We start from the raw sequence: 27,883 nt of genomic DNA, 5'->3' as shown, positions 1-27,883 counted from the left end.
TTTTTAAAATGTATTTTTATTATTATTATTATTATTATTATTATTATTATTATTATTATTATTATTATTATTATTATTATTGTGAACAATTCTGCTTTATGGTTTGGTTTCAATATTTATTTATTTATTTATTTTTATGTATTATCAATATTTACTTCAGCAATATATCGCAAAATTTGTTATTGTGACAAATTTTGAAGGTCTACTAGCATGCTAACACACACTCATTATCGTTATCAATAATTAGATGCACGCAGTTGACTTATTTTGACCTTAAGAGCATGTATGCACTAGAGGAAGACACATTTTGCTCAAATACATGGGAAAAAAAACAGTTTTGGGTCAATAAAGCACATGAAGTAGTTGAAAAAGATGCAGATAGTGTAATGCCATACTGTGGAACAACATCCAGGCAAAGATATAACATCACCGTGAAGATAAGCAGTCGGCAGCTTGGCTAAAAAGTTACACCGTGGGGCTTTAAGTGAGCAAAAGTGTCCCTGGTGTATAGTTTTACCCAATAAGTTTACGCAGAAACCGGTCATATGAGTTCACACTTCCTCAGTAACTCTCAGATCCATTCTAAACACATTCTGTTGTCTATGAGATGATTCAAAGCCTATGTACACAATAGATTCTAAGTAATGACATTTCTCATTTACAAATAAACAAAGCCTAATATTGACTGTGGGACAGATTAAATCACAATTGGCGTTAATGAAGGCAAACACCGCGGATCTTTGCGCTAACCGCTAATTTCCAAATCACTTTTCTTCCCTTAAATCCTATTAGATAATGGGGCCTTTTCCCTGTTTGTCGAAATGATAGCGACTAAATGGATAAATAATTATGATTGTGGTCTTGGAGGAGAATTAGCGTGGCTCAGTTATTAAGAGTTCAAACAAAACACATTTAGTGATAAACATGTCAAACATCTGCTGCAGTCTCTACCCAAGCCATAAATGATGCGTTAATGAGATTAGAACAACAACGCTGTGTAAATATGGGATATACACAGGATATTTCAGGCCCTATGAGACTGGGGAGGTGAGCTGTAATCTGGGAATAAACGATAAGCAAATTAGCTCATCCAAACTGGTAAACACAATATTATCATCTCCTCTCATCTTGTCTGTTTTTAATTAAAGCTGCAGTACCTGATTATTACTGTCTTAAAAATGTGAAAAACACAACTACTAATTTTTAAACGGTTTGCAGCCGCCCGAAGTTATTCCTCACTCACCTTATGCATTCAGAGCATCCTAAGTATTCACCGCAATGAGTTCAGAAGCACTTTTCACAACTTTCAGAGACCAGAGCGGAGTTTGCTGTCACGGTAAAGCTAAAAACTAGCATACAAACGCGCACTTTCTGATTATCGGATAATAAATCGCAGCACACGGTGGACATATTTTGACCTCAAGAACTATTTATACAATATATCTGTACTAGGGTAAAACAATTATACTCAAATAGCTGGTAAAAACAATCTAATACGAGGCCTTTAATAAAATAAAGTGTTAATGAATAATAAATGTTGAATCTGTATGTTGTAAACTTCAAGACCAAAGATCATAGGGAGTACTTTTGACAGCAAATTTCAAATATTACAATTACAATAAGAACTTGAATGAATAACAAACATAACAACAAGACGTGTTATGTGGGTGAAGGGGCAAACCCATGCACACGATCCATCCATTTTCTTCCACTTATTTGGGGCCGAGTCGCGGGACAGCAGTCTAAGTAGGGACTCCCAGACTTCCCTCACTCCAGACATGTCCTCCAGCTCCTCCATTGGGACCCTAAGGCGTTCCCAGGTCAGCTGAGAGACATAGTCCCTCCAGCTTGTCCTGGGTCTTCCCCGGGACTCCCTCCTCTCATGCAAACCATAGACTGTATATATAAATCAACATAGCTAACTTGCTAGCCGCTGTGTTGCAAATGGGCACGTTTCCGCATTGTTGGCTCTGGCTCCAATTCACTTTCTATTGAAAAACCACCACACCCCCCTCTCTGAAACTGCTGCTGTCAGCCTCATCATTTTGGTCTTAAAATGTTCGTATTCACCCACTAACCCATTAACCCAACATGATCCAGGTGTTTTTATTTTGTAATTTTGTCTGTAAATAAACATATACAATAGTGTTAGCAGCAGGTTTGATTGACAGAGTTGCTAGGCGCCCGTCTCCTGCTAAACCAGCGGGAAGAGCACATTCCACGCCCTCACTACTGATTGTTTTTAGTGGCTGTGATACACACACTTGGAATTCCAAATATGGATCTTGACTCCAAATCAGCTGCTATAACTGCTGAGCCAAACTTTACAGGTGACATTATACTTACTCAGTCCATTTCTTTATACAGTCTATGATCCAGGCACAGAGAGAACAAGCAAAGACAGAAAGACCAGCCTGGGAACCTACTTATTGTGAGGCAAGAGAACTAAGCAACAACTCACCATTTACATATTTGGCATTTTAAGCTTTTTAGCAACTTCCACTTACTTCTCTTCCAAAAAAATCCCCCAAAAATCCAATAATAAAAGCATTCTCTCAACAGGCAGCGGCTCCAGTGCAGAGTTGTCTTGTACACATCACAAACATAATGAGCGGTATTACATTTACACCTCTGACACAGCCACGCTAATGAAGACGTCTACACTTCCATATAAGGAGTGTGCTTCCTCCTGAGTGACTGGGCTGAATCAGAGCATTAGAAAAAGGTTATCAACAGTACACAGGGTCGGCGCGCTCACGGTTCAAAGTGTGGAGCGATGACAGGAATGAGACTGCTTTAAATAATGCTACACAGACAGCAGGGACACAGGGGGCAAGGGGCTGCAGGGATATAGAGAAACAGGAGAGAAAAATACGATATAACACTTGTGTACTTAGAACAAACAATCTAATACATGACTAGAAGGGATGCAACGTGGTAATATAAAAGAAAGTACTACTATTTAATGTTGAAAATGACATTCTATTGTCTAAATAAAGAGTGATTTTTATTATCGACGTGGTATTGAAATCGGTATTGAGTATCGAGTCTGTTTCTTGGTATTGTAAGCGAGTTAAATTTGAGTATTGAAACGACTCACTTCGCTATTCAAACATAGCAGAGGACTTTTATGGAGCTGTTTGGAACAAATCATGATTAATGCACTGTAATAAATTTGTAAACACTAATCTTTGGTATGTCTAGAGATAGAGACAACTGATCATTAAAATATCTTTGCTTAAAACTGTATTACTTAATTTTAATACTGCAAAAGAGGAAAGTAGGTATTTAAATCTGTATTTGTTTTAGACCTCACTAACTCTTGGCTGCATCAAGTATTTACATGCATGAATATTGGAGTGTGTGCATGGCTTTAAAACAGCTTTTTATGGCTCTGTTTTTGACAAAGTGCTCATTTTTACAATATGCCATATAGGGAATTATATAGGGAAGTCTGGTACTCTATTCACCTCATTCCGGAAGTAGCCGTGGGCGCCGCCATTGTTATTTCGGTTGTATTTTTCTGTATGGTCCTGCCGATTTTGACAGCAAATAAGTTCTATATGGACTACAGAGCTGTTTTAAAGCTTCCAAGTGAATCGGTGCAGTGTTGACTTGTTGTTCACATAAACACTGAACATTTTACACAAATAATCCGACTTTATATCATATTTTAGCGGTCAAACTTTTCTCAAATTTCCCACTGAAAAGAATGGGCTTCGTAGCTAACCGGCAGTGCCACCACAAAGAAGGCGCAGTTTAGTAGCATTTAGAGCTAACCTGATAGCCGCCACATACAAATAGAAAGTGATCATAGTCGCACTTCGCTCCATCGACTTTCACTTTACATTGAAAAACTGTCACTCCTCTTTGTAACTGCTGCAGTGAGCCTCGTCATTCTGGTGTTAAAATGTTCCTATGATCCTGCTTTATATGATCCTGGTATTTCTATTTCACTATTGTGCCCATAAATCAAGATATGAACATTAATAAGAGATGACTGAGGCACTTTTTTTCCCCGAGGTCACTCTCACCAGCACTACCCACAGGTTTGATTGACAGTGTTGCTAAGCGCCCGCTCTGTGCTAAACCACCAGTTTTCAGGAAAAAAGTTAATTACAAAATAACATAATAACAGCACAAATAGAATAAGCAAAATCAGCATTCTCTGCACCATTAAAACTAGAATGCATAAAGCACATTGCACGTTGGTAAAGTATTTGAAATATGCAATGGGGCTATATATTATGTATACAATGCAGTGGCACACTCTGTAGCCTGAGAGCTTTTACGGTGGCGCTCTAATGGCACAGGCTTCATACAGAACATTCTCTTCCCTCTATTATCCACTACAATAAAGCCTTTTCTTTCTGACAAGTGGATTCAGCTTATGCAATGTCTTGTTTGAACTTCAATAAAATGGTTTGTCTGTAATGTGTGCCAAGGTCATATAAGTGCTGTGTAGGGCTGAACGGCTTGGAAAAATAGTTTTTTGTTTTTGTTGTTGTTGTTTTTTTTCCTGAAAAGCATTGTGATTTGATGAGCAATGGGATTCACCAAGTTCACACTTAAGAACTGACACACAAAAAAACAACAACAACAAAAAAAAACGTACATATGAGCCACTAATAAAAGAATCATATTTCAGAACATGTTTGCACACTTGTACTACAGGTTTAGCAGTTTTTTTTATGCAGAAAAAGAAGTTATGGTATTTAAAATATTGCAGCCTTTATGATTTGCTAGTTTTGTCCACTAAATTTTATTTGTATAGTACATTTAAAAACAACTTCAGATGTCCAAAGTGCTTCACATAAAAGTCAACAAAAACATAATACAGATACAGTAGTATAAAGTATAAGTATCAAATTATGTTTCTGATTTGAGAAGTACTTACTTGTACTTAGAGCAGGCATCTGTACTTTCTACTCCACTACACTTTTGAACTGGACTGAGTAGTACTTTTCATATGATCTGAGAGGTTATTTCTACCATGTTAATAAAAATAAATAAACAAAATTCAAAAGAGAAAATTAAGACATTTCTTCATATTGACACTGTTGGCCAAAATATGCATAATTTTTTAACCAGTATCGCTACATTTGACATTTCAAGAAATTAACACTTGTGAAATACTTTTTAAACAGGAACTTAAATTTACTTTTACTATATTGTTTTCATATGGTACTTTTGCTTTTACTTGAGTAACTTTCTACCTCTGGATATGTTCTTTTATTTAAGTAACAAAATTAAGTACTTCATCCACCACTGTTAATAATAAATAAATTGTACTGTTTAATTTACAATTTTTCCCTCATAATGTATGATTTTTGTGTGTTTGATGGCATCGCAGTATAGCTTTGTGGAACTACAGTTTTTCAAGTGATGTAACTTTACAGCAGCTAAATCCTTTTCCTGTCAAATATAAACTGATAACAAAAAATCTTGTGTGCACAATGTGGCAATTTTATTTTAGATCTTGCGGCACAAGGTCCAATTCCTATCACTTGTATAATCTGTGTAGTCTTATTGTAGTATTTTGAGTCTTTCATGCATATTTGAGTAATCCTGTGTTTGACGGTTGTGTGCTCTGATTTTCATTTCCCTGCCAACTGCTCACTTTGTGGTTCTTCATAAAAATTAGTTTTTCCAAAAAATGAAAACAACACTAAATTAAAATCAGCTGCTTGTTACAGTGAAAAAATGTCACTTTGAAGAGGCAGGGCCAACAGAAACAGCTCCATTCAACACATCAAACAGATTCATCAATATCATGCTGCTACGTTTTGCATTCTCAAACTAGAAACATACTCACAAAAGTCTAGTAAACAGAATAATTTATCTGTAATCGAATCTTTTGAACTGTGTTTACAAAATACTGAAATATTTCTTCAAGAGCCCCAGATCTCTAAAAGTGTGTCAGCAGTTACACCAAACAGAATCCTTTGACTTTGGAAGCTCTTCTTAAACTGTACATTTTCTGAGCGGCGTTAAATTCCCCATCTGTGCACGCTTTGACAATTTCAGATGCTTCAGTGACAGCTCTGCATGTCTGCTCTATGCCTCCCAGCAAAAAGGGATGCGTATGCTAAAGGGAAAAAAGCACATTTCAAAGTTCAATTTGGAGTTTCAGATGAGCGGTATTCCCCTCTGAGGTGTGCAGACCAAAATCTAAGTGTTGTCTCGCTCCCAAACCTCCAGCTAACGTTTGAGGATAGCACCATGGACAGGTACAGATATTGGAGTTCAGCACCACGGACAGTTCCACAGAGACCGACGCGCTGACGGGGCCTGACTGACTGAGGGGCCATTAACACAGATCACTGTTATTTCTCAAGGGAGGACAAAAATAAGACCTTTTCACTGAGGTTGAATGATTTGGGGGGGAAAAAAAAACCTCTAATATGATCTTTCTGACAAGCATTGCGATTAGATTTAATATTTATGTTTTAGCAATAGGATTCTGTTCAAAGTTCACATTTTAAACCTGTCCAGAAGAAATGACAGAAAGATTGAAACATAAACAGACAAACTAATGTAAGAATCGCAGTTAAGAAAAACTTAATACGAAGTTTTTTTCACAGAATAAAATTTTTTGTTGTTTGTGGGGGAAATTAGGTTACTTCAAAAATTGCATCCATTCAAATTGTGATTTTGATTTGAGCAATTAATCTTGCAGCTATAATTTTTACTTTCTTTAACTAAAAGTATTACTCCATAGTGTTTCTTATTAGGTAAGGTATTAAGTAAATAAGTGTCCTTTTTTTTATTTTTATTTATTTTTATTTTTTTTAAGTAAAGTAATATTAATAATAATAACGTTTAATCTTACTATGTAATTGTTTTTGGTTTGCAATATCCTACATTGTTTTGCTTAAAATTGCAGCTCCATAGGTCAATTACACATTTGTTGATATTTTGCATTGAAATTACAACAAATGCATGGGATAAAATTGAATGGTGCCATAAGAAAAAATACATTTTTAAATAATGAATGAATGAATGAATGAATGAATGAATAATAATAATAATAATAATAATAATAATAATAATAATAATAATAATAATAATAATAATAATAATAATAATAATAATAATAATAATAATAAAAGCTAATTTAAAGTTTAAAGCACAGAATTTTTACTAGTTTACTATATCCTGGTTTGCTTAAAATTTCATTTAGATGGATCAGTTTGCTTTACATTGTATTTACTACAAATATGGACTGGAAGGAAGTCTGTATGATAAGAAAAATAAAATGCTTGAATACAGATTTTTCTCTTTTTTCACCAGTAAATTCAAGTTTAAATTTTTGGTTTGAAACTTTGTGAAATGTAGTGATTTCCTACACTGAAATGTGCAGCAATATGCTTTTCTATTTTATTTTTTTTCTTTTGGCCAAACCTCAAAGGATTACAAAAAATATAGACGTAGCTCCATAGGCACAGACTTGAGTTCAGCACCTCGGACAGCTCCACAGAGTCCAGTGCACTGACAGGGGCCAGACCAAGACGCCATTAACACCAATCACTATCATTACTCTGGAGATCTCTGTCTCAGCCTGAAACCACACAGGGCACTGGAGGTAATCACTGACTGTCAGCTGTCCTGGAACAGACAACTCCTATGGTGGATATTGCTATGATACGAATTTAAAGATGTGAAATGAACTATAATTCCTGTTTTTTCCATTTACAGAAGTATAGTGTCATAAATTAGATGTTATAAGTGATACTTATATTATACTTAAAGCTGCCATCTAGACGTTTATGGCTGATGTTAAACCTGTTCCCCCCTCCCCTTTTCCCTCACCTGGACCCCATCCGAATTGTTCATTAACCTGGACATGAGTCATCGCCATGCAGTTAGGCAAGAGTAAGGAAATCAGCAAATATACTTCCTTTCATAACTCCTCCTTTAGCGTAGGAACCTCGGGAGGTTCCTACCCGGTGGCAAGGAGCTACGAGGCATCCCGTTATCCACTACGCAGATCAAACAGAAAGTTTCCAAATACTAATTTACAAGTTATACACTGCAGCAGATTATTAATTAAACTCTTCTGCATAAGTAACTCGTCTTTACAACATATTAAGCATAACTACTATAAAGCCACATCAGCACGTTTGGTATTATGTGTTTAATGCAACTTTTCGCATGTTTGTTTTACGTTTCACAGAAGCGAAACTTGAAACCACATGGCTAAATTGCATAAAACATAAGTGCTGAAAACTAACAGCTTGTTCCTGGTGGTCAGCTGCTGTTGGACTAAAGGATTCAGGAGATGTGTGCTGCTCACTCGTGTACAGTCACTTTATTTATGTATGTATTTATATCTAAGATGTATTTCATTTTATTTATGTGGTGATGGAAACATTGACTGTAAAGATTGAAAGGTTTAAATAATTCTCATAAATCTGAACAGCTGTTATTCCCACGGCTGGTTATGAGTGGAGATATGCGGGAATACAACAGGACCAGGTTGACCAATCTAATTACAAATGGAAGCTTTAATTTATTGCTGATTTCTTTACTTTTATGTAGTAGTGACTGTGTGTTGCTAACTACTGTCCCTAAACATGCAAGTCAAAGTTGTTTTACACAAAATACCTACTTATTATATGTAAGTCGGTATCATTTCTAGCTCTCACAAACTCTTACGCACCTCACTAGTATTCACATGCATGGATGTTTTGGCCACTAGCACAGCTTTTATGCAGCTTTTTCACACACAAACCTGAAGCAGATAGTACCGCCCCCGCACAGCCAACACAGCCAATCAGCTCTCATCTCAAAGACTCTTATAGTGAGTTGTATTAGCTGAATAATTATTTTATTTAGATGATAAGGATTTATATGGGACAACGGCAGAAAGGACCAGCGAATGATTTAGCTAAAGATGCGGTATTGTTTGGTATTTTTATGTAAAAAGACAGATTAAATAGATAGACGAGTTTAATATGTGTTTATATAAGTATACTGTTTCCTAGTACCTTTTCCTGCATAAATAGTTGTTTTTGTATGAACTCCGATGCAGGTGTTGTCTTGTAAGTGCAGTTTTGGGTCAGATACACAGAGATACGTAATAGTTTTGAGATCTTTTATTATTCCCTGTTTTTAGTTAACTAATCGTTCGGAAGTACATGTCTTTACTCGACCAAGAATTTTTTTTGTTGACTACAGCCCTAATAGTGACTTGCATGGTTCTTTTATACAGGTTTCACTTATATATGAGAAAAAACAAGTTTGGTACTTCAGTTTTAGTGCCTGGAAAGCTCCTCATCGTGGAACTTAAATTGATGGGAACTTTTGCTAACCCTAAAAACCAGATGGACATTTTGATCTCCAGTCCTATTTTTAAAGACATTTGAAGGTTATTTTCAAATGCCCTTTGCACACTAAAAACTAAACCAATGTATAAGCGCATGTTTCTTATCTGAACAACCCCACGCGCCTGCCTTTGATACAAATGTCAAATGTTGCTTGTGGTAGTTGTAACATCGAGCACGAAGGCGAGAGCAGCGCAGGCCTGACATTTGGCTCTCCTGAGTATTCATATGCTGCAGTCAAATTACTACCAGTCATGTGTGAAGCCTGGAAGAGAGAAAATAGTCCGGTTTGCTCATAGAGTCTCCAATGATTAACATCCACAGAGCCTGAAGACATGTTGTTACTGAGATATATTTGAACTTTTCTTTGTGGAGCAGTCACATGTAAAAGAAACATGTTAATAACAAGAGCGTGCATTAGGGAAAACTACTGGACAGGGCGTCTGCAGAGGGGGTTTGAAATATAAATAACATTTGGGTCAAAGTTTTATATCCAGAATGATATCTTTTTGGAATTTTTTATACAGATTGATATCAGTCTTGTCCCCACGTCCTTCGTCGTGTCTCAAGCCTGACCAAATGTGCTCAGTGACACGTATAAAATCAAACTGTAGTGCTTCACTCATTAATTCTGCAGAAATCTGTGATGTTTTTAAGCTTCCTCTGATATGTTTTCCTTTATTTTTTCCAATATAAATGGACCAAACATGTCCCTGACTGGTTAATCCCCCTGCCAATCATGACTATCTGAACTCAGATGTCTGGTCTAGTTTATAAAAAGTCTTTCAATTGGGACACAACATGTACAGCTTGGACGGGACGATTGGCCAAAAAAAGTTGCATCAATTAGTATAAGAAAACATGTAAAAAGGACATATGGAAAGATTGAAATTACTACAGAAATCTGAACAGAATTCAAAGCCTATAAATAAATACAATAATTATACATCGTGGAAAAATTATACATATTTGGCCACAATAAACACAGAACTAAATCTGGACTAGACCAGGACTAAACAAGAACAAGATGAAACCAAAGTCTACATCTGGACTCAAACTGAGTTAAAACTAAAACGTCTGTTGATCATCTCATTTCAAACATGTTTAACATCGATCGTAATGGACACAACAGAGTATAAAGTGTCTATTGAGTAAACCTCAAGACAAGCAAACTGAGCTCTTCTGAACATTAAGAACAGGTTTATCTGATTTCCAATCCATGAGGGCAGTACGTATTTATAGTATATTTTAGGCTTGAGTGCTCAGTCTGAAAATTTCTGTTTTCCCCTAACCCCCATCCCCCATTAGGGCTGCAAGACTTCATGAGACAAAATGGACTGTGCACACACATGAGAAAAATCCAAAAAACAGTACTAGAATGGCAAAATATTAAATCAAACGAATCAGAAATTGTGAGGACAAAATTGGAAACTGAATTGCACAATCTCATGTCTCGTCTTGTCCCATCACTACAAAGAACTTCCCTGTACTTTATTCAAATGACTCTGGTGAGACTTTTCCATGTGCTTACATTAGACTCAGACAAAAAAAGAGGATTAAGTGTTGATGAATTACACCTCTGGAGTTCTGAAAAAGGAGTGCTACAGTGAGAGCAGAAATACAGCAAAAAGTGATAATTGTACTTGTGTGTGCTGTATAGCTGCAACCTCTGACACCTGTGGAGAGTTATGTTACAACGAGCACATATTAAATTGCAATATTGATCTAAAAAAAACAGGTCCACTGACTTCTACGTTAGAAAACTACGGTGGCCAATCACGTTATCAAGTAGTGGAATATATTTATTTTTTCATTTATACCAAAATGAGTCTACGATGCTGCTAAATCCTACGTATATCACTGATTAAGTAAATAAAACTGGGCGTAAAACGGGGGCATATACCAGTGGTGGTGAAAAACAGGGTTGATCAGCAAAATGGCACCTTGAAAATAAGTGAATATAGATGCACTAATCACTCCAAATACAACTCTGCGTGAATAAATGTTGAGGGGAAACAACTATATATAGCTCTAAAAAGTAGATTTTGCAGAATAGGTCTAATTTATGTAGGCGCTAGACCCATCTACTTGTTTACATAAATCTGCAAAGGTAAATCTCTCCAACACCTCAACATCAAAGTCCATGTGCCCAATTTGCACCCGGACCTGAGAACAGATGTGCCACATATTGCATTTCACTGCGCTACATCTGTGTAAATCAGTTCTTTCCTTCAGCCTGAGAGGTGCAAACACCTCCGCACACTTCAATGAAAGCGTGTGACAGAGCAAGGACGTCTAAATCAAAGCAAATCCAAGTCCACATGACAGGGCCGTAGACCTCGGTCCCCACAATGAGAGGCATTTAAGTGACAGGAGATTCACCATAGCGCTCACACACACACATACTGGGTTTCCGTGCTTTGTGGGGACATTGCACTGACTTATATTAATTTCCTGGAGACTGAACCTTTACCTACACCTAACGGGGCGACAGTAGCTCAGCTGGTAGAGCGTTTGTCCACTGATTCGAAGGCTGGCGGTTCGCATCCAGCTCTCAACATAAACGTCATTGGTAGAGCGGTCAGATGCATTGACCCACAAGTTGGTGGTGCGATTCTAGGTCCCACGGATGAATGCTGTCATTGTGTACTTGGGCAAGACACCTAACCCACCTTGCCCTCAGTGTCTGCGTACATTGGTGTATGAATGTGTGAGTAGTTTGTTGATGTAAAGTGCCTTAAAAGTGGAAAAATACTACATAAAACTGCAACATTTAACCTATTGTAACCCATATCTGAACTTTAAACTATGTTGTTGATCTAATAATAAAAGATTTTTGTCATGGGGGCCTGATTTTTGTCCGAATAGGAAAGACAAGTGCTTATGATATGAGGGTGTATACGGATTTTAGTCCCCACAATGTGATAAAAACCCGTCCACACGCAGAGGTCAAGTATGACAGCCAATCAGCCGTAATGAGTTATGTGTCTCGGATGTGCTCAGACTGTGCTCAGACTGTAGGCAGCTGCTAACATGAGGAAGCATCAGTAAAAGTCAGAGGAAGATGAATCCACTTATGGGGCTGTACATGTCAGTGGGGTCCAGACAGGACAGAGACAGTTGGAGGAGGAGCCTGTTCAAAGCAGGGCTGACGCGTCCGGGAAAAATATCTAATTGCAATATCTCTGGCAAGAATTACAATTAGATTTGAGATTGATGTTTTAATGATAAGATTATGTTCAAAGTTCATATTTTAAACACCAGAAGAAATGAAAGATGAACTGACAAACTAATACAAGAATCACATTTGGAAACATGTTTGAACTACAGAGTTTTTCCTAATTGGGTCCATTCAAATTGTTAATTTAATCTCGCAGCTGTATTTGAAAGTAATGTCAAACAGTGTATGGTAGTTTTATGTATCCATGGGTTTCTGAATGATGACAAATGAGGGCTGTTTCCATAGCGATGAACAGTTTAAAACAATATTATATCTTTTAAATGGGAGAAAGTCCTTACAATGTTGCATATAACAGGAAGTTGAAACCTGGCATGTATATATGTTTTGTAATGTGGTTTATTAAAGGTGCGCTTTTTCACCTTGTATCCATGGAGATGTTATGCTTTCCATGCAATGTTTCACAGTTTGGCATTAAACATATCTATCTCCATGAATACAAGCAGGTAGCACAATGAGGTTAAGTTGCAGATCGCATCTATGGAGAGGCGCTAGGAGTAAGACTGCACGCTTTTCAAGGTATTTTTGAGTAATAAAAACACCTGCTGTGTTTACTGCCTTGTATGCATGGTTCTTTTCACAGTTAGATTAGTCTGAACTCCTCCACATACAATCCCTGAATTATTTACTATAATGATGTGAAATGTGAATAGCCTATGCATGTATTATAATATGGCTCTGATTTATTATTTTTGTGTGGTGGCACTTCTGTAGCTACAACAGCAGGGGTAGATATATGTGGCTGCTTTTGTGAACTGCACCAACAATCTCCTGGTAAATGGGCAAATGCTTGATCTAACGTCATGCAACATTCAATATTAGTGTAGCCCATGTTATCATTGGGAAGTGTACTAGTTCTGACATAAAAACTGTGCTTTTTTTAGTAGCAATAGTCAATAAATACCATTGCCTTTATCTTTAGATAGTATGCCATGCAAAATCTGATTAAAAAACATGTAAATAGTTAACGGCTTTGGGTAATTGTTGACATTTCAGAGATTATTGCATGTTCAAAATCCAGTTATCTGCTCATGTCATCAGACTCCCCGGCGGCCCTCCTTCAGGCTGAGAGATGAAGCTGTGTCCGCTCTGTGCATTGCTATGGACAGCTTGTGTTCTGTCTGAACGCTGCTTCTGCTCCCGCTCTCTGCACATGGTAGGTGGCATATGGCCCAGTGTGGCTCTTGCATCATGGGTGGCTGCCTTCTGCACCTTCATGAATTATGGACTTTGGCACCGATATGCAAATGTGGGCACTAGCCTACTTCCCCCTCACCACTACTGTAACTCGCAATGGCTTATATATTATGTATGAACACAGGGGTAGCAGTGAAGAGGTTCTAAAACCAAATTGCCAGGGATCCAGAATACACACTTCTCCAATACTTTACGAAGATACGAGTCACTGTTGAACCTCCACGCACGGTCCAAGCCATCAAAACAAATATGACTGCTTACGAGGACAAAAGAAAGGGAAAAAATATCAGAAGAGACTGAAAAACATGACAGATTTCTGCCGAATCAATGAGCAAAGCACGAAACTCTACTAATCTGAGGTGAGAGGAATTTGCTTTTGTTCAAAATGATGAGGGACCAATGAGCTCCTTTGTCTCACATGTGTCACTGAATAAAAACAAAATGATTGCATAGCCTTGTTTGGAGTGCGGACAAACCGATATCTCGCTGTATAAAGATCTATCGTTTTGTACTTACCAGGCAAAAAACAAATGTATGGCTTCAACACTTTGCTCTAATTATAATAGGAAAAGCAAGTCTGTTTGAAACCCCCAAGCATCATTAGTCCATGTTTGGTAAATCTTGTCTCCTTTTGAAGTAGATTTTGACTAGAGATGCTCGAATACCACTTTTCCTGAATGAAAGTATTTTAAAGTGGCCGCTCCCGATTCTGAATGCAGATGTTGGTGTTTAATATGTATGAAGCTCAGGTCTGGAGTTACTTGCTGGAGTTTTGGGATGCTTTAAAAGGCTATTATTACTTTATAATGTGGATTTACTCTACTTCTTTTTTAATGTGCATGCACAATTCAGGACCTCCTGTATCTCTAGACTTTGATCTGGGAAATTGTGCTCGGTTTAAGTTGACAGGGAAACTGCAGTACCAAAGACGTGGGGAAATAATACGGCCAATAATCAGAGCTTAGGTAAATTAGGTACAGTTTTTTTTTATTTTATTTTATTTTACGTTTTGTCTTCATTTCAGTTTATTCTATTTTATTTTATTTTAATATACTTTATTTTTAATTATTTATTTATTTTATTTTTTATGTGTTGAGTGTTCTGGTGTTATGTTCATATCGAGAGTGGGTTTCGAACCACCAACCTCAGAGGACAAACACACTGAGCCAACTGAGCCACTGTCACCCGGTACACTATACACAAGACCAAATGAGATACAAGAGATACTCTAGTCCAATTTTGATACCAAACTGATAATAAAGAACACTCCTTATTTATACAACAGAAAGTCATTTTCAACACTAAATAATTGGTAGTTTTCTTAATATTTTCACTCATACAGAAATCTAACCTGGCATCTTCTTGCAGGAATTCTCAGCCAACACTAACCTAAGCTCGCTTGACTTCACCCATGCGTCTTGTACTGACAATGGGACATTACCATAACCATGGTAACTGCTGTCCTCGCGTCTGAAAGCAAGAGAGCCGGTATGGAAAGGACCGCTGCTCAAACTGCATCCAGAATTGAGTTTGTCTCCCCACTCACTTGCCAAGCTCCTTAAAATAACAACGGCTTGCGCGGGATTTAGAAAGTGCCGCGAGCTACAGGGGGAATAGCATGAAGTTGTTGCTAATCCTCTAATTTCCCCCCACAAGGCAGAGGCACAACACCAGTGCGATCAGTAATCAGTCCACGAGGGAGGCTCCCAAATCCAGCCAAAAGTGCCAAATCCAAACACGACTAAACTATTACCATCACAATGTGGGACGAGTGCTTTTCTGACCCGACACAGCGGTGTAAATGTACAAACAAGCAGCGAGAATCCAATTTGGAGGTCAAACAGAAATTCAATGTTTTATTCAATTGTGTGTGATAGGCTAATAAACATGGATCCTGCCAATCTATTCCAGCACAAAGCCATTATAGCACAAGGCTGGGTCTGTATTTTAAAGGCCTTTAGCATTCAGCAAGTTCTTTTGTTACAGCAACCATTGCCTCAAATGAACTATACGCCAAGCTTAGGGAACTTAAAAAGGTACAGTGTGTAACTTTCTGGAGGTGGCACGTCATCTGCATAATGCCATGGAAATAGAAAGTTAAACCCATCCTTAGAAACATTCTCCATGGAGACAGATATGATTCATACTATAGGAGCAACACTTCCAAGGAAATAAGCAGGAAGAAGCTTTTCTCCAGGTCTAGTTTGAGGAGATGCAAGCCCAATCCAATATACATGTTTTTTCTTTTTTCTCTCATACTTTTTTTTTTTTTTATAGATTTTTAAGGTTTTAAGGCACCACACAGTCAAAATAATAATAGATAAATAAATTAATACAGACACTGGCAAGGAACATAAGTAAATAGTAAGTACGAACACATGCCTTTGTGTGTATGTATATATATATATATATATATATATATATATATATATATATATATATATATATATATATATATATATATATATATATATATATATATATATATATATATATATATATATATATATATATATATATATATACATATATATACATATATATACATACATATATACATACATACACACACACACACATTGTACATTGATAGCCACATGACCATCGGTACCAAAACCAGTATCAAAAATGCACCTATATGCCAACATATGCCAATACAGAAGAGAAACCATCATACCAGCCCCGTTTCAATAACTTGGAACTGAGTTGATCTACATCGGAAATACTATAAGACCACACGGTATCGTCTGAGAGACCACTGCTATCCTGCACCACAGATAACACCCGACTGTCACAGAGAAGCATTGAGATTAGTATCAAACCCTTTCCCCAGCTCCGAGACCGAGCTCAGGACTTCAGCACCCTGACAACACCATGCATAGACATATCAACACAAATACACACATATACATGCGCAAGAAACATAAAACAATAAAATAAGATATTAAACAATAATATAACAATAAATAATAAAAAATAAATACTCATGGTAAACAAGTCTCTCGGAAAATATAAAAGCAGCATCAATTATATTATTCAAAGTGTGGATACGTGAGCTTATATATGACAAACTCATAATTAAGTGTTTGAGTTCTGTACTAAAATATTTTCCAACTCATCAAAGTCAATGCAGTTCATTACTGCAACTTTACTAAGCAAAACCTTCATACAATATATGTAAAGAAAACAGGTTTAAAAAAAAAAAAAAAAAAAAAAAAAAAGTCTGCTGAATAAACACAACCAAAATATTATTTGGCTAAAAAGTTACATACTGTGGCCTTAAATAACTCACTTCGACAATGACAAATTAAAATCCAAGGAACCATGCTGTAAGCCTGACAGTTCTTTTATCCAACACAATGTTCACTGTGTGTTGAACATACATCTCATCTGAGAAGTCCATGGATCAGCCTTTACACTACATCAGTGGAAATATCGTATATGTGAGGAGATTTGAGATGACACAAACACATGACAGCTGACAGCTCTGAAACAGCACTGATGCTAATACCTCCATTTACGCTATAACATTCATATATATAACATTCTATATCAGAGAGGGGTTTGTTATAGATGCATTGGGTACTTTATTAAAACCAGTGATAAGTGATAAACAGATAATATGGTTTCATTATGGTACCTGTTAATGAGAGGGACTGGTCCTCAAAGTTGGCATTTTTGCAGTGTGAATTAAAGATCATATATGAAAACGTGGTCCTGGTCTAGTCCTGGTTTAGTCCCACTTTTGATGTGGTGTGTGGTGTGGATTACCAGGGTTTACAGACTTGCCTCTTTTCAATCAACATACAAACTTAAAATACCCCCAATTACTGTTAATGAGGATCTAATAAAACATATGAATTAGGATGCTTAGTAGTATCACCTAACCAAAATTTGAAGTTTTACATTTTAAATAAATCAATGAATTGTGATAGCAAGACAAATAGGTCAGAATCCGTGTGGAGGGTTACCGGTCTGTAGTACCTATATTAGATTTGATTTAGACCTGGTTTAGTCCTAAATTAGGCTGATTTTAGACCTGGTTTGGACCTGGTTCAGTTCATGTTTGATGCTATACTGTGGGAGATTATAGCCAAAAGAACATTTCCATGGAAACAAACAGGAAGAGGCCCTGCTCCAAGCAAAAGAATATTCAGGTTTGGGGAGATGCAAGCTCACTCACATAATCTTTCTACCTTTTTCAGTTCTATAAACACAACCAAAATGAAACGACATGGTTTTGTTTTAGTCTTTTTTTCATTTTTTTTTTTTTTAAAGTCACATGCTGTGGCTTTAAGCTGCTCTCACTCAAACAGCTTATGAATATATTGCTGGTTTTGGGAGAAAAAACAAATAAATAAGAACACATAGGGGATTGGGGCTACTGAGTTGGTGGTCGCAATATTATGCCTGTTGCCCGGGATTTGCAATAACTGCTTTGTTTGTCTATGCCCAGAGGGATGCCTTAAAAGAAATGGAAAAACAAATTAAAGAAAGAAATCACTGAAATTGATTAGCATTTTTAACAAATAGCACTCCACGCCTGGAATAACAGTCTTCACCCTTTAATTTGGCAAACACAATCTCATCAAAAATTAATCCTAGCCTTGTTATTTCCTATTGCAGCTGATTACAGACTCTCCAAAACAGAAAGGCACTTTTGTTGTTCTGTCCCCTCCCTCCTACACCCCAATGTGTGCTCCAGCGGATAAGTCCATCATAATAATACCGCAACGTTTCACAGAATAAACCCACCTATTTGGATTTTCTTAATACTTCCCAAAGCAACAAATCGTCATAAACAAATCACTTGACAACGTAAGAGTACTTTCAAATACAAGTGCTGTGCCTGTGCATGTAAAACTGTAGTATCTGGCTTATTGGGCCAACCACTGTATTTAAGTGCAATGTTTATAAGCAAAAAGGCTTCTCTCAGGATTGGTAGACTTGTTCATTAGGTTTGACCATTCATCTGATTCCACATATACATTCCCCATACATTTTGTAATAGATGTCGCTGGGGAGAAATTAATACCACATGAGTAGCTATTATATTTATTTTAACAGATTCTTTTTCCAGACCAAGGATTAGTTTGTTTTCATACCTGACCGTTTCAACTGCTCAGTAGCGCTCTTCCTCAGAGTGGTCACATGATGTTACTGTGACGTGCTGATTTAAACAGGCCATTTGCAGTCCGACTTCTTCAGAACAGTATCCCAGGTGTGTGAGAGTAAAAAAGCCCCCTTGTCCCGGTTTATAGTCCCGTGGGCACGTTTACATATTTCAATTGCCTCCTTAGTCCAGTGACGATGTTTGTTGTCCTCTGTCTCAACGATGTTTGCTCCGTTCAAGTCCACAATGCGGTTCTCTCTTTTGCAATGGTCAGAAATTTGACTTGGTCTTGTTCTACTTTGTGTTTTGTTGCCTGTGTGCACACTTTTGCTGTTTTCCGCTCACATTCTGTCAGTCATATGTTCTTTTTTTCACGTATTGAAAGCCCTCCGTGTTTCTCTGATGTATGTCTCATTGCAAGATAGAATTAACAGAAGAGCAGATGAACATCATTGGACTATAGGTAGTTCAATATGGGTTTTTTCATGCTCAGTGCCATTACTGAGTTTATAATCCAGAACAACCAATGGCCAATAACCTCAGCCGATATTTTTGACCTGGTTCATGCTGATACAATAAAAATTCCAAATATCAGCCCAATATATTGGCCAACTGATATAGACTATCTCTAGTAGCTATAGAACGTGCAAGAACTCAAGTTTTGACAATTTGATACGAGAAGAAAATCTGAGTGGTTATAACAAGGCTAGGCTGTGCAAGTAAATGTATTTAATTAATTAATTTTATTTAGTATTATTCTATTCGAGAGTCATGTGTGTGCTGGTTCTGCCACTCAAAACCTGGAGCAAAGTCAATTTTGTACTTTCTTTAGTGATTTACTTATTTATCCATTTGATTGGGACAATGCATGCTAAAGAGGGCTAGGGTCACAAAAGGGCCAAAATAAAAATTGCACACTACACTCATTGCACAGTTTCCATAATTGCTAATTCTACTCATTGCACAATCCAGTCATTGCACAGTCCGTATTATTGCACCATCCAAAATATTGCACATTCCAGTCATTGCACAGTTCTCATTATTGCACCATCCAAAATATTGCACATTCCACTCACTGCACAGGTCCCATTATTGCACCATTTAAAATATTGCACATTCCACTCATTGCACAGGTCCCATTATTTCAGTAATATCTCGAAACAGGACCAACATGGACTTTCCCTGCATAGTTTCTGAATTTACTTGATCTTTATCAGAACTAGCATCAGACCACATGATAATATTACATAACTTGCTCTTATTGTGTGTAAAAATCGATGGTATGGAAATCGGTATTGACAATTGTATCAAAATCTCTTCTGTAATATTATTTTTGTAACCGCACTAGCTTTAACTAACCTCAACTTGTATCATTATTAAAACTCTATTCCTCCTCTTTATTAAATACAGGCCATAAGGTTTTCGTATAAAGTGCCGTATTGATCTAACACAATGCAGTTACAGATTTCTTTCCGTTCTCTCAGCGTCCCTCTGGTGCGAGCCCTGACCTCTCTGTGTAATGTGCTCGTCAGTAGACCACTATCTGTGACATATTTATTTAGTTACGGGGCACAAATTGCAGATTGGAGACGCGTTTGTTTCTGTTGTTCAGTGAAGTATGAAAATAATGAGATGCGTTCTTGTCCAAGCTGAACTTTTCACCCTCTGAGATCAACATTTGACCGGTTTATTGCTTTAGTAAAGTGGTTCCACATTACAAAGTCCATCTGCGTTTAGCTGTATTTAACTGGTGGCTTTTATCTCATAAGGAAAGAAACGTTTTGAAATGTTCTCAAATTGTGGTATGAGTGTCTTTGGAATTGTACAGAAAGATTTTTTTGGGGGGGGAAAGGAATTAGGAAGTATTGGAATTCGATTGGTGATAGAAATTTGAAAAAAAAAAAAAGGATTCTGTTCAGAGTTCAGAGAATTGAAAACAGCTCTTGAATAAAATATGAACTAATAAATACAAGAATCCCGTGCCTTTCAGAACAGGTTTGTAGAGCTCTAAACTACTGTTGCAAGGTTTTCTACACAAGACAGGATACTGTTGTTTACTGGCAGCCTTTGGATATATTGTGCAGCCCTATTTCTAACCACAAGAACTTTTTCTGATGGTACCTGAAGCCAAATCATTTATTTTCAACCGATCAACCCCTGTTTTCACCGCATACGCCCATTGCTCTGTACTGACTTTGTTCTCAAATTTTATATCCTTAATCGGTGATATGCGTAGCAGGATTTGGCCGTGTTGCGTGGCCATTTTGGTACAAATGAAAAGAAAAATCAGCTCTTTAAAATGTGCAAATTATAACGCAATGATCCACAGGTGTCATAGATTATAATTATATATCAGGCTCAACTGCAATATGTCTTCTTTAAAGCCTCATTACATAACATTCTGGTGAGAGGAATGTCACCTGCAATTCATGGTATTATAAGATTAAAGCCACATTCTCCAAGGACGTAGACACAGTTAATGACATACTGTGGAACATTACAGGTTAAGCGATATCTCCATAAAGACAAGAAGGTAGCTCCACCGGTCCAAGTTACGAGTTAGGTTTGTGAAGAGGCAAGCCCACTCACAGTAAGGATGTGTGTTTTCAATGTGTTTAGCCATAAAAACACCTGTAATGAAATCAGTGTTTTTGCCTGAAATGTTACGCAGTGGTGCTTTAAGTCTGGGTTACTTCCTTTAAGATCTGGTTTAAAGCGAACCTATTATGGAAAATTGACGTTTTAAGTAATTTTAGATGAATACTGCGATTTAAAATGTGCAAATTATAATGATCCACATGTGTCATAGATTATAGCTAAAGGGCAGACACAAACACAGTACGTCTTCTTTAAGTAATACAGAGTTTGTAGTAGTTATAACCAGCGCTTTGTTTAATCTGGCTCAGAAAAAGTTCATGTTATAGCTTATTTAAGATTGATTTAATGCTAAGATTTATTTAAAGAGCAAAACAGCATAAAATATATAAACTTGATGTGCCATTAAAACAAAGTCAAATGTGATAAAATAATTTGCTGCTATAACTACTGCCTCCTGGTAAATATATGAACGTCTCAGTGTTGTCTAATGCCTCTAAACACCCATAAGATGTTTCACTAATGGCTCTTTAATGTGCAATGAAAAGCACATTAGCATTAATCACTTTTGCAATTTCACTTCTGTCAAAACATGACTCTTTAGAAATGTTTCAGGTCACAACAGTGAAGAAGTGCAGCAATCAGTGTACCTACTTTTTGTTTAAAGAGCTTATACTGCACTATTTTCTCATCTATGTTGTAATGTTGTGACTGCATCAAAAATATACTGTGTTGTTTTGTGTTTCATTCACACGTGTTTAACACACAAACCATAAATATTTAAGCTGAGTTCTTCTCTCAAACTGAAAACAATCCACCTTGTGATGTCATGTGGTAATAGAGGAAGTACATCTCGTCACCTCTGCTTCTTCAAACAAGAACAACACAAAAAGCAGTTGCTCTCCCCAATTTCAGTTCAGAGCCACCCAGCTATCCCTGCCCTCTATCTTCACCGCAGCAGCAAAACCATCAGCCACTTCAGGCTTTCAATCCACTCACCACAAACTGGATTGAGGATTTTTAGAGATGGGTGATTGATACATTGTAAGGATAATATTGAAATGGTTGTTTTAAAGACATGCAAATTTATTTTTACAGTCTTTTCACATCTGTTCTAGACTTAAGCCTCAACATTACATTTATTGCATAGACTGTATAAAAAGGTGGACTGAGTGAGCGTAACATCACCCGTACTGTTCGGCTCCAGTCAAATGAAGCTTATTGAAGCTAGCAATTTTAGGGGCGAATTTGGAGTGGAGCTCCATCTGACCGTGAGTATCATAGCAACCAAAGAGCAAAGCTGGAGCGAGGCTGTTGAAAGTAACATTCCTTCCTGCCCACACCGCTGGTTTAGCTAGAAACGGGCGCTTAGCTGTCAATCAAACATAGTGCTAACTCTATCCTGTGCAAGCTTGGGGAAAGAGGACGCCTGATTGTTTGTAATTAACAACATATCTTAATAGTGACATAAAAACACTAAGTAGAGCAGGTTAAAATGAACATTTTAAGACCAAAATATCAAGCCTGACAGCAGCAGTTATGAGGGGAATGGCAACAGTTTTTCAATGGAAAGTGAATTGGAGTTAGAGTCGACGTAGCCGAAAGCGCAGCCCATGCTCACCTCCTATTTGGAACATGGCAACTAGCAGGTTAGATATGTCCAGTTATACATACAGTCTAGGATTTATCAGCACGTTTTAGCATATTGTGGTATATAATACAGACATATGTACAGAAAAAGTACTATGCAGTTTGATAAACAAAAAATAAAAATAAAAAATCTACCTAGCCCTAACTCTCCCCAACAGCCCTCACAGACAAAGAAGTTAAGTTTATACAAGCAAATATTACAAAAACAAACCCTGAGCCTGTAAAATCCCAGGCTGTGTAATAACATGTGATTTCCATAGGGCCCACACCCACAGTGGCCTAACCAAATGCACGGGTCACATTTGCATAGCCCCAGCACACAGCAGCACTAACCCTTTTAAACCCATCTGTAATTATTAATGTGCATGTACATGGTGAGGCTATCTGAGATTATAGACTGCTGTTTAACATTATAATGCATAGTTTTGGTTCAATTTGGGTACTTTACTACAGAGCACTTTGCAGGAGAAAAACTAAAATCACTCCTTTTAAATGGACACATTGTAAAGATTCAGTGTCTACTAATATTGTGATATTTAGTGATCATTCCAGTTTAAAGTAATCAATCAGTTTGTTGACGGCCATGTATTTGAGCCATATGAGTATCGCTTCAGTACACATATTATATAAGCAGCTCTTGACGTCAAAATAAATCTGTTGTGTACTGTCTGCAGAAGTGTGCGTTAGCATTAACAATTATTGAGTTGATTTTCTTTTCAGTAGATATTTGACTTAACAGGACTGACATTTGAATAAACTTCAGCTTAATTAACAAATGAATGCTTTCCACTTCAGTACCATTTACCACAAAATAGACAAAAATAAATGTATTCATCCAAAAGACCAAACTCTGTTCCGAACCACATGCTTTTACTGCACGATTAGCAAAAAAGCAATTCAGCGAAAACTAATATGAACAGGTAGTTTGGTAGTTTATGGATTATAGTGTGAGATGATGTCATACTCACAGATGGGGGCAGGAGCATTTTTGTCATGAAACATCTAAAGGGTAAATGCACAAATGTTGAACCTGATCATTTTTATTGGTGACAAGACCCAAGAAGTCACTGTACTACAACAAAACATTTGAATTTACCTATCTACTTTTAGCCGCCCCCATCTGTATTAACTACTACTATAGCAAGTTGTGTTGTCATCTGAAACCCTGCCATAGTTCCAAGTTGATTTGTCATAAACGTACTGCATAAGAAAAAAAGCTTGACATTTTTCTGACAGTTAACATACACTGCTGCTATTCTTGACAGCTTTAGTTCACACTTCATGGTTTTATAGGCTAGATCAAAACAAACTTACAGAAATGAAAAGCTTTCACAAGAATGGTCAAAATGTCAACTTTGAGTCAAAGAGCAAGCTTCAGTCTCTAACATGAAAGTGGCTGTGCGTGACTTTTACCATGTATTTCAGCAATATCCCAGTACAGATATAGTGTATAATAAGCGCGCTACAAAGTGTCTGCGTGTAATTATAAAGCATTTTGCCCTTCTTGAATCAGGAAGTGCACTGTTACCATGTGAAAAGCGCTTGTAAACTCGTCATTGTGAATAATTCGGATGCTCTGAATGCATAAAGTGAGCAATAACTTTGGATTGCTCAAATAGTTTAAAATGAAATATTTTCCACGTTTTGAAAATAGTAAAAAATCACAGACAGCGCCTTCAAGTGCAGTTTTTGAGTAAACCCGACCTGACACCTTTCAGCAGCTAATTAAAAAATTCAACTACAAATCACTTTCAGTTTCTTAGGCTTTCTGCTTACTGCACTTATCCTCACTTTACAGACACACCATGTATTTGAAGTGGGGCTGTGCAATTAATTGAATTTTAATCAAAAGATTCAGTCATTTCTAATAGTCGATGATGAGCTTAGGTCTTTAAATGGAGATGTCTACAGCCAGTCCTTTGTCAGTAAAAGCATGTGGTTTGAGGCAGAATTCAGACTTTGGTGGAAGATTTAAGATTTATGGCTCATTTTAGACTATTTTGTGAACTACAGTATGTTATAATGTTTCCTCAGCAAAAAAAAAAAGACCTGGAGTTGTGTTTTGGTTTCATTCGCACATGTTTAACACACAAATCCTGCATATTTAAGCTGAGTTCTTTTCTCAAACCTCGGACCACCTTGTGATGTTATGTGGTAATACAGGAAGTGCTCCACTGTGTTTTTAAACTACATACGACTTCACTAGAATCATTTGGATCATTTCAGCCCTGGAATTGTCTCTCCTGAACAAAAGGTCACTGTTAACTTGAAAACTACAACTTAATGACATCATAAGGCAGAACAGAGCATCTTAAGCTTTGAAGATGTAGAGAGACTAAAAATAAAGCGCTACTGAAACGTGTGTGAATGAAAAAACACAACTCCAGGTATGTTTTTGAGCAGGTAACAACATTATAACATGACTTAAAGATCACAAGAGTCAGTTTTGCGTAATATAGTACCATTAAATAGAAAGCAAATATTAAAAGTCTGTATGGACGTATTTATGTTCAGGAATTTATCGCGCAATTTGTATTAGTTTTTAGTAACACAAAATGAAACTGCATCAAAACATGTCCCCAGCGCTAATTTGAAGCATAGTTAGCAGCACAGTGAGGCAAACGGAGCATTAGCGTTCGTACAACTGTATTCAATTATCTAGCGGCTCTATGCACGTACAGTGAGGCTCAGAGTGCATCTGTATGTATCTCCAAGCCACAAAGATAAATGTGTTGTAATATGGATGTGCATAAAGATAATGCCACGAATACATTTGGGAACAGAAAGTAGGGCTGCAAGATTAATCGCATTTATTATACTTGCACAGTGTTCTGTTTAAGTTTTGTTTTAGTTTTTTTTGTATATATATATTTATCCATTTTGATTTTTGATGCCTGTTTTTATTCACTTGTTGTTGTTATACTGTGCGGTGCAACACTGGAATTTCCTCATTGTGGGAGAAATAAAGGTTCGCTTATCTTAAACAACTAAATATCCTGTCTTATTCTGCATAAAAACAACTGCTAATCCTGTAGTTTTGAGCTGAAATGGTTCTCGTATTAGTTTGTCAGTTCATATTTAAGCATTTCTGTCAATATTTCAGTACATGTTTAAAATATAAACTTTGAAAACCCTTTTATTAAAACATAAACCTCAGATCTAATCACAAAGTATAACAAAGAAAGCACATCGGCATCTTTACTACACGGTGAACTATAGTAATTTAATATGTTTTTTAAAGTTTTCTGATATTTCCAGAACAAAAATAAGGAGGAAGTTTGTTCTAAGCAAAGACAGTAAGCAGCAACTAATTGGGTTTTGGTTTTTTTGCTACGCTTTTGCAAACACGGAATGACTTTTTTACTAAATGTTTGAACCATTTCTGTTCTTTCTGTGCCCAGTCTGATCATTTGTACATAATCGCAGCAGTTTAGTACTAGTTTAGCATACTCCATGTCTCTCTAAAAGAATCCATTACTGTTTTTTTTTTTGGATGTAGCAACAGAAAAAAAGGTGAAATAGTTGTTATGTGCCATTTTATATAAGAGCATATTTTAGATCAAATTTACTGTGAGAAATCATTAAACAAGCAAGAAAAAAAAGTAATGCAGTGGACAAAAAGGGAGAAAATGCAACTTCATGAAAAAAAAAAAAAAAGAAATGTTTCCCTTATCTTGCACAAAATACTCGTGTTAAATGTAAACTTTAAGTGCGCACTGTGTCCATGTAAGTGCCTGGATTCCCTCTTGAGCGCATAAGCCAAATTTATTGCATATAGCGTTTTAATTAGTGTGATCAATACTCGATTAGAGAGGATTTAGGTGTGCAGCGCTGCAGGAAGACACAGCTAAATTAGACCAAACACTTCGCACTCAGCAAGCTCCTGCTCTTAATAATTGATACCACGAGACGATCCAAAAAAGCGCGTCTTTGTCTCACCACGAAGACGCGCGGTTGAACCAGAGCGCAGTGAGACGTCTGAGTGCAGCTGTCAAGTTGGAAAAACGCGAACGAATCTGGGGGGAAAGTCGGTGTTTTTACCTTCAGCGGTGATCCTCGGAATTGGCTGGCTTCACTTTCGCTGCGCGCCGGTCCACGTTGAGCCAAATCCCGCGCTCGTCTTCTCGTGGTGTCGGTGGATGTGAGCTCTCATCACGGATTCAAAGGAAAGGAAAGAGGACACCGAGGGAACGAGCGAGCGAACGAGTCAGGGAACGAGTCAGGGAACGAGTGAACGAACGCAGGTGGAAACTCCGAGTCGTTTCGCTGTTGAGGTCTGAAAGCGGAGAAGCAGGCGCAGCGCGTGTTATTGTGGACTGAGGAGAGTGAAGAGAGGAGAGGGAGAGAGGAGAGGGAGAGAGGAGAGGGAGAGAGGAGGGGATGATGACACGAGAGGGGAGAGAGGAGAGGGAGAGAGGAGAGGGAGAGAGGAGGGGATGATGACACGAGAGAGGAGAGAGGAGAGGGAGAGAGGAGAGGAGAGGATGATGACACGAGAGGGGAGAGAGGAGAGGGAGAGAGGAGAGGGAGAGAGGAGGGGATGATGACACGAGAGAGGAGAGAGGAGAGGGAGAGAGGAGAGGGAGAGCGGGAGAGGGAGAGAGGAGAGGGAGAGAGGAGAGGATGATGACACGAGAGGGGAGAGAGGAGAGGGAGAGAGGAGAGGGAGAGAGGAGGGGATGATGACACGAGAGAGGAGAGAGGAGAGGGAGAGAGGAGAGGGAGAGCGGGAGAGGGAGAGAGGAGAGGGAGAGAGGAGAGGAG

The 27,883-nt window shown here is 37.5% G+C and overlaps 1 protein-coding gene across 1 annotated transcript in view; it reads right to left on the bottom strand.

Moving 5' to 3' along the window:
* Window positions 1-27,397, bottom strand: part of hs3st1l1 (heparan sulfate (glucosamine) 3-O-sulfotransferase 1-like1) — a 74,951-nt gene extending 47,554 nt beyond the window's left edge. The window contains exon 1 of the mRNA XM_055227044.1: window positions 27,161-27,397. The gene's annotated coding sequence lies outside the window, so the exon portion shown is untranslated. The remainder of the gene's footprint in view (window positions 1-27,160) is intronic.
* Between the last annotated feature and the right edge of the window lie 486 nt (window positions 27,398-27,883).

Source organism: Periophthalmus magnuspinnatus, chromosome 15, assembly GCF_009829125.3.
Source record: "Periophthalmus magnuspinnatus isolate fPerMag1 chromosome 15, fPerMag1.2.pri, whole genome shotgun sequence".
Taxonomy (NCBI): domain Eukaryota; kingdom Metazoa; phylum Chordata; class Actinopteri; order Gobiiformes; family Gobiidae; genus Periophthalmus; species Periophthalmus magnuspinnatus.
This window is presented reverse-complemented; position numbering and strand designations above follow the sequence as displayed.